Here is a 7854-nt window from a genome sequence, read left to right on the forward strand (position 1 = left end):
ACACAAAACAAACTCAATTGCATTTTTGTGGATTTTTTGTTTTGTATGGTATTTTCTTGTCTTCTTAGTCTTTTGCTTATTTGGTTTTAATTTTGGTTTTGGTGTTTTTGTTGGGGGGGTTGTTTGTTTATTTTTGCTTTGAAGGAGAGAGAAAGAACATAATGTCGGGGGGTAGGGAAGTAGAGAGCATCTGAGAGGACTGAGGGGCGGAAAAACATGATCAAATATACTGTATGAAAAAAATATTTTTAAGGCTAGGCAGTGGTGGCGCACACCTTTAATCCCAGCACCTGGGAGGCAGAGGCAGGCAGATCTCTGAGTTTGAGGCCAGCCTGTCTACAGAGCAAGTTCTAGGACAGCCAGGGCTACATAGAGAAAGCGTACGTGGGGTGGGGGATAATTTTAAAAAGAAGGAAAAAACGTTGGGATAGAGAGGACAGTTCTGCAGCATAGGCTTCTTTATTTTCCTAGTAAATCCACTTCCGCTTCAGTGAGAGTCAGTCTGAGGTTTTACAGATTATGTAAGAAATGCCTTCATTTCTCACAGGGTTCATGATCCAATCGAAAACTGGACCTAATGCAAGTGTGACCACATTCAAAACTTTAGGAATTCTGAAAGATTCTTAAAGGTACGCTGGAGAAAGTCAAGGGTGGGACTTAGTGTGAGGGAAATGGGGAAGACACTGACCCATTAGAAGCCAGCTGTAACAAACTGCATCAGCCAGGATTTTACCAGACAGATTCACCCGACTGGAAGAGAGATTTATTGCAAGGACTTGGCTTACGTAACCGTGCTCAGCTAAGCAGGTCCAAAATCCATAGGGCAGATGGCAGGCTGGAAGCTGCAGACCTCATGGAAACTCCAGTTCTGCTTTTAAGGCAGATTAAGTCAGCCCCTTCCAGAAGATCAGTGGCCATGACTCCCTGTCCCCAAAATCCATGCACTGTATAAGTCCTCGGAATTTACAGTTACCTCACAATAACACCTAGATTAGTGCTGGGCTGAACAAATAAGGATTATAGTCAAGTTGGCCATCAAGAAATTATTAACAATTACTAATATTACTTAGTGTGCTAAGAAGCAGATGGCAAAGATGGAAACTAACCACCTTTGACCTAGTTTGGCTAGCAAAGCACAGAAAAGGGGAGATCTGCTGCAGAGGCCGGGCTTAGGGGTGAAGAAGCATGGTGCAGCCCGAGCCAGGAGCCCACCTGCGCTGCTTCCGCGGTGACTTCCGATGTCTTCAACAGTAAAGTGTGGAAAACAGCAGGAGCTCCCTCGCATCAGCTGCCACACTGCGGTCGTAAAGTACACCGGAAGTACAGCGAGTACTTAGTGTCCACAGTCATCCCTGGCATTACCTGGCATGACTCTTGGGGGAGGGGTAAACTTAATCCTGGAATGGTAGCGTGTGCCAGGCATAAGAAACAGAAAGTACAAAGGCACAGAGGCACGTCTGCTATGCCTGAAGAACAGCCACGAAGCCGGAACACTCGCCGGTGAGAGAGAACCGGGTTTGATCGCTTGGTTCCAGTCGGTCTGCAAGACGCCGCTGGATGCCGTGGAAAAGAACAACTTTTATCTGCAGCAAGAAGGGGTAGGCAGGCTTTCCTGACCCAAAAACATACCAAACCAACCACAATCAAATCCCCAAATAAATGGAATCGCAGACCTCGGCTACCGAGGAGCATCAGTGAGGCTCCCTGTGAATATGACTTCATCTTTGATGCTCTGAGTATCCGCTCTGTCAGTCTGTCCTCCCACGTACAGTCTGTCCATCCCTCCACATCTACGGAGAATTGGTTCTTAGACCTCCCCAAATCCTGGGATACCCAAGACCCTAATAATGAACAGTGGCTCGGCACGTGGCTCGGCCAGGAGAGGACTAGTCTAGCAAATGAGAAGCTCCCGTGTCCATCCCCACTGCCATATAAAGTGGGCGGCCCACACGTGTTGTCCCCGGAGTGGGGAGGTAGAGCATGACGTTCAGTCTCGTCCTCGGCTACACAGGGAGACTGAGTCCAGCCTGGGATACGTGGGACTGTGTCTCAATAAAAAGTAAAATAAACCCACCCCTGATTGGGGAGCTATTGATCGGGGAGCTATTGATAGCTGATGGCTTCTGGAGGGGGGCAAAGACGATTTTCTTTAGGGGTGTGGCCTCTGGTAGTTTGACCACTGTCCAGTGGATGGCCCCATACCCATGGGAATATGGGTAGCAGAAAATTGGACTCTGCGGGTTTGTTTGTTTGTTTGTTTTTATGAGGACATGAAGTTGGGATCTGGTAGGAATTGGGGGATGGATATGATTACATTATATTGTATGCAATTCTCAAAGGGTAAAAATATATTTTAAAATAAATAAAATAAAAGGGCTTGCATATAACCTACATACACATCCACCTGGGTTCATTTTTGTAAGGTTTATTTGTATTTTATGTGTGTGAGTGCAGATACGTCTGTGTACCACATATGTGCCTGGTGCAGACCCTATCTCAAAAAAAGAAGAAAGGAAGAAAAGAAAAGAAACTAGTGAGATGGCTCGTCATCTGGGTAATGGCACTGGCTGACAATCTGAGTGTGACCCCCTGGACCCATGTGGTGGAAGGGGAAAAACATGTCCCACAAGATGTCTTCTGACCTCCACATGTCTGCTGTGGCAAGTGCGCACTCACCAGAAGTAAATGGGTCCCGCTTTGCTTCTCTGTTGCTGTCTTAAAACATTCTGGCCAAAACAACTTTGGAAGGAGAGAGTGTATTTAGCTTATGTGTTCTCATCATGGTCTATCACTAAGGGAAGCCCAGGCAAGAGCTGAAGCAGGGGCAGAGGCAGGGACCACGTGGGAAGGCTGCCATGGCTTGCTCAGTCCGGTTTTCACACAAGGGGCAGGGCCCTCCTACAGCTAGCCATCAAATCTAGGTAATGCCTCCACAGACTTGCTTACAGGGCAGAGACCTCCTCAGTTGGGGTTCTCTCTCTTGACTCTAGCTTGCTTCAAATTGACCAAAAAAAAAAAAAAAAAAAAAAAAAAAAAAAAAAAAAAACTAACCAGCACAAAATGTAATAAAAAATAAATAAAAATTAAGGTTAAAAAAATAATCAAACGCCGGGCGTTGGTGGCGCACGCCTTTAATCCCAGCACTCGGGAGGCAGAGCCAGGTGGATCTCTGTGAGTTCGAGGCTGGTCTCCAAAGCGAGTTCCAGGAAAGGCGCAAAGCTACACAGAGAAACCCTGTCTCGAAAAACCAAAAAAAAAAAAAAAAAAAATCAAACATCTTGACTGGTCAACGGTAGAGAGTTACCTCAATTGCAGAGCAGAATCCATGAGAGACAGGGCTCAATGTTCACCCCTTGCTAGCACTTGACTAATCTTTTCAAAGCAGATATACCTGGACGTTTATTCTTGCTTTTATCATATTTTTTCAAAGATTTATTTATTGATTATGTATACAGTGTTCTGCCTGCATGTATACCTGCAGGCCAGAAGAGGGCACCAGATCTCATTACAGATGGTTGTGAGCCACCATGTGGTTGCTGGGAATTGAACTCAGGAACTCTGGAAGAGCAGCCAGTGCTCTTAACCTCTGAGCTATCTCTCCAGCCCGCTTTTATCATAATTTTAAAACTGCAAAAAATCATCACCACCAAGCAGCAGCACAGTGTTGGTAACACCGGGATAATGTTACGATGCTAAGGATGAATTTGGAGTGACCTGCCGCAGACCAAAATAAAGAATTTTAAAAATTAAATCCAAGATATATGTTGAAAATTGTAACAGTAGAATTTATTACAGTAATCACAGGCACACTGTGGTAAAATGTTTAAACAGAAAAGATATGATGTAGCCTAATAATTGAATGTTGTAAAGTTTTCTTCTGACTTAAAAAGTAGAATGAGGGCTGGAGAGATGGCTCAGAGGTTAAGAGTACTGGCTGCTCTTCCAGAGGACCCTGGTCAATTCCCAGCACCCACATGGTGGCTCACAACCATCTGTGATGAGATCTGGTGCCCTCTTCTGGTCTGCAAGGATACATACAGGAGGAACACTGTACCCATGATAAATAAACACATCTTTTTCTTTTTTAGAGTGGAATGAGTGTGGACAAGAGGGCTCAGTCCCCAGTCCTGACAACCTGAGCTTGATCTGTGGAACCCACATCGTAGACATGAGAATTGATTTCTGCAAGTTGTCCTCTGGTCTCCACATGGATGCCATGAACAAAAAATAAATCAACAAGCAAGCATAATTTTTGTTTTGGACAGGGTTTCTTTGTGTACCCCTCCCTGGCTGTCCTGGAACTCACTCTATAGATCAGGCTGGTCTTGAACTCACAGAGATCTGCCTGCCTCTGCCTCCCCAGTGCTGGGATTAAATTCGAGTGCCACCACTGCCCAGCAATTTTAATTTTTTTTAATAAACTATTTTTTAAGCAGAATGAGAGGAGGAATCATAAGAGAGGAAATGGTGAGACAGAGGAGCAAAGGCCCCTCTAGAGGGGAACAGTGATACAGGTTTATATAAGGTTGTCAGGAAGGGGCCAGAGAGATGGCTCCCAGTTGAGAGCACTGGCTGCTCTCCTGGAGGACCAGCTTTCAGTTCCCAGCACCCACGTGGTAGCTCACAACTGTGTGTAACTCCAGGATCCAACACCCTCACACAGACAGACATACAGGCAAAACACCAATAAAATAAGTTAATTAAAAAAAAAAAAAAAAGACAAGCATTACAAACACCTCATCTTCTCCGACAGGAAGCCCTGATTTACACGATATCCTTGTGAAAACCAGGTAGAACTTTAAAGAGGGTAAAAGGACCTAGTGTTCAGCGACATTGATCCCAGCCATCCTCAGTTCCTGTTTGGTTTGTATCCTACGATTTCAAACACAGAACTACATGGTCAAAGAGGTTGAGTGTGTGTCCCCAAAAGTCACATGTTGCACATCTTTACCTCCACCATGACTGTATTCATGAAGGATTAGAAGCTTTATAAAACTTAACTACACAGAGAGAGAGACAGAGACAGAGACAGAGACAGAGAGACCTCTTGAACACAATGCAAGGAAAGGCCATCTGTGAGCCAGGAAAGGGGTCCTCACCGGAAACAGAATCATATGGAAGTTTGATTTTATATTTTAGACTCCAGATTATAAAAAAGTATTTTTTGCTACTTAGGCCATCCAGTCTATGGCACTTTGTTACGGCAGAGCTCAAGGAGATGTTGTTTGTCATTGACATTAAGACAGCTTCCTTTGCAACACATCCCGTTCTTTTATAAACCACGGAGCACTGAAATTAAATAATATGTCATTAAGGACTGGGGACACAGTTCATTTGGTGGAGGGCTTGCCTACCATGCACAGAGCTGAGTTCCAGCCCCAGCGTGGCACAAGCTAGGCGTGGTGGCTCGGGCCTATAATCTCAGAACTCAGGGAAGTAGACACAGAAGGATCAGAAACTCAGGGTCACACTCAGCTACACGGTAAGTTCAAGGCCAATGGAGGTCACAAGAGATAAAAAAAAAGTCACTAGTCAGAGCTTTTTAAATGTGGAAAATGTACACCATACAATGTTGATGAAATAAAGGGCTGGAGAGATGGTTCAGCTGTTAAGAGCACTTGTTGCCCTTGCAGAGGACCTGGATTTGGTTCCTAACACCTGAGAAGGCCAGGAAAATACCATGACAGGCTCCCAATAACTCAGCTAAGAACTAGGCTTCAGTTCCTGCCTCTTTGAACTGGACAGGCCGTTTCTGAGGGAGCCACGAACAAAGGACAATCAATCTCCAAGGCCCCAGGCAGCAGGGATGGGGGGGTGGGAGCTGCACATACCAGGCCTGAACTAGACCCCCCGCAGCAGCTCAAGGTCACAACCAAATAAGGACAAAACCTGGGACTTGTCCAGGACTGCCAGAAAATGGAAAAACTGCAACCTTAACCAACCCCAGTCAATTAGAACATACTAATACGATTGCCACTCACGAAAGCCAGTCATATCTGAGATGACTAACTGTTCCTGAACTCCCCTTAGCTTGGCCTAAAAGGAGCCTACAAGCCTCTCTCGAGGTCGCCATTTTGCTTTTGTGTAGGATGTGCAGCTCCAGGATGATGGTACCTTTATTCTCAAGATAATAAACTGTGGCATCCCACAGAGGTTTCCCAGTGAGATCTGAGCTTGCTTTACCAGCAAGGCTGCACAAGGGGATGATTGGACCATGGGCCCAGGTACCAGGTGTTTAGAAAGGTCTACATTTGCCTGTATCTAGCAAGGGGGAGGTCTTTTGCCTCGCCTTGTGGCATTGTTATAAAAAGCCCTTTTGAATATAGTTCTGAGCTGTTGGGTATTGACCCAGGTCCTCCCGAATTTATCCTGTGTTTCTTTCTGTCTTTCCTCTCGTCAGCTAGGCCTATCATTCTACCTAATATTCCTTATTCCTCTCTCCTCCTCATAGGAACCCTGTAAAAGGTGGGAGCTGGCCTCCCACAGATGGTGCCCTGCACAGGGACGTAGGTTCAGGGACCCCCACAATAAACATTCTTGCTGACTGCATACATGGATGATGGTCTTTTGTGGGACTTCTCCAGGACCTAACAACACCCACATGGTGGCTCACAACCATCTATAACTTCAGTTCCAGGGCATCTTCCGACCTCCATGGGCACTAGGCAAGCTCATGGTGCACAGACACACATGCAGGCAAAACACTCCGACACATAAAATAAATATTTAAATAATTTAAATATTTAAATATTTTTTTAAATGATTAATGAAATGATAAATGTCCTTGGAAGTATAGAGTCTTCAGACCAGGGAAATAGATTTTGATGGTCCATAGCCAGGAACAAAGCCTTCTGGGTAAACACCCAGCCATTCCATGGAACTGGTCAGGCAGAAGCCTCATTACCACCTCACCAAACCCTGAAGCATATCAAAAAGTCTGTGGCAGCTGCCCCAGCAGAGCCAACACCCATTGCCTTGACAAAACAGCCCTTCATCACAAGGAATCGCAGGTCTCTACCAGGAACCGGAGAGGAAGGGATTTAACAATGTCTCGCTCTGAAGATGAAGGCCGGACCGTACCAGGGAAACAGGGCAGTTGGTTCTTCCTGGTGGAACCTAACAACTGTAATTGTGAGAGGCGTGGAAAGGATTTTTGGTGGTCTATCTTCCCTCAGAGTAGAAGCATGCTGGAAGGGGTTGTTCCAGGCACCCACAAAGTCCTTGTGCAGGACCTGCTTCCACAGTAAAGGGTGAGTTCACAGTCTTTTCCCAATGACCCTGGAGGAAACAGTAGTTCCCCCAGCAGAGAACTTTTAGACAAGAGAGAAGTTTCTAAATGTCTGGAACACAGCTCAAAATCAGAGGTCTCAGCATATTCCAGGTTCTTAATGAACAGAAAAGTCCTTAGATAAATATTTTTTCCAAAAGGTTTTCAGAAACTATGATAATTTTTTGCTACAAACACAGAATGTCTCTGTGTGAAGTGGCAATCCTTTGGAGATAGGGAGAAAGGACTCTGGATTCTACCACCAGCAAGAGGCACGCCTCCTGACTCCCATCTGGTTGCACTCGCTACAAGCTTCAAAATCTTCATGCTGAATTTGCCTTGTCCAAGGCCAATTTAGATGGCCACAGTCTACATGCTTTATAAAAATGACAGATGGTTCTGCTCCACGATGACAAATCCACACAGTTATATTATCGCCGGTGAAGGTTACTCAGAAGCCTCTGGACTCTACCCTGTTCCTTTTCTCCTCTTCTCCTTCTTCTTTCCTTTGAGACAGGATCTCATGTAGCTCAGGCTACCCTCAAACTCACTATAAAGCCAAGAATGACCTCAAACTCCTGATCCTT

At 45.3% G+C, this 7854-nt stretch overlaps 1 long non-coding RNA gene across 1 annotated transcript; it reads left to right on the forward strand.

Moving 5' to 3' along the window:
• Positions 1-1218: 1218 nt before the first annotated feature.
• LOC119088269 lies at positions 1219-4194 on the forward strand. Its single transcript, XR_005091893.1, has 3 exons — positions 1219-1598; positions 2455-2554; positions 4089-4194. It is a non-coding gene; the product is annotated as an uncharacterized LOC119088269 (long non-coding RNA).
• Positions 4195-7854: the final 3660 nt, after the last annotated feature.

The sequence above is a fragment of the Peromyscus leucopus genome, chromosome 6, assembly GCF_004664715.2.
Source record: "Peromyscus leucopus breed LL Stock chromosome 6, UCI_PerLeu_2.1, whole genome shotgun sequence".
NCBI lineage: Eukaryota > Metazoa > Chordata > Mammalia > Rodentia > Cricetidae > Peromyscus > Peromyscus leucopus.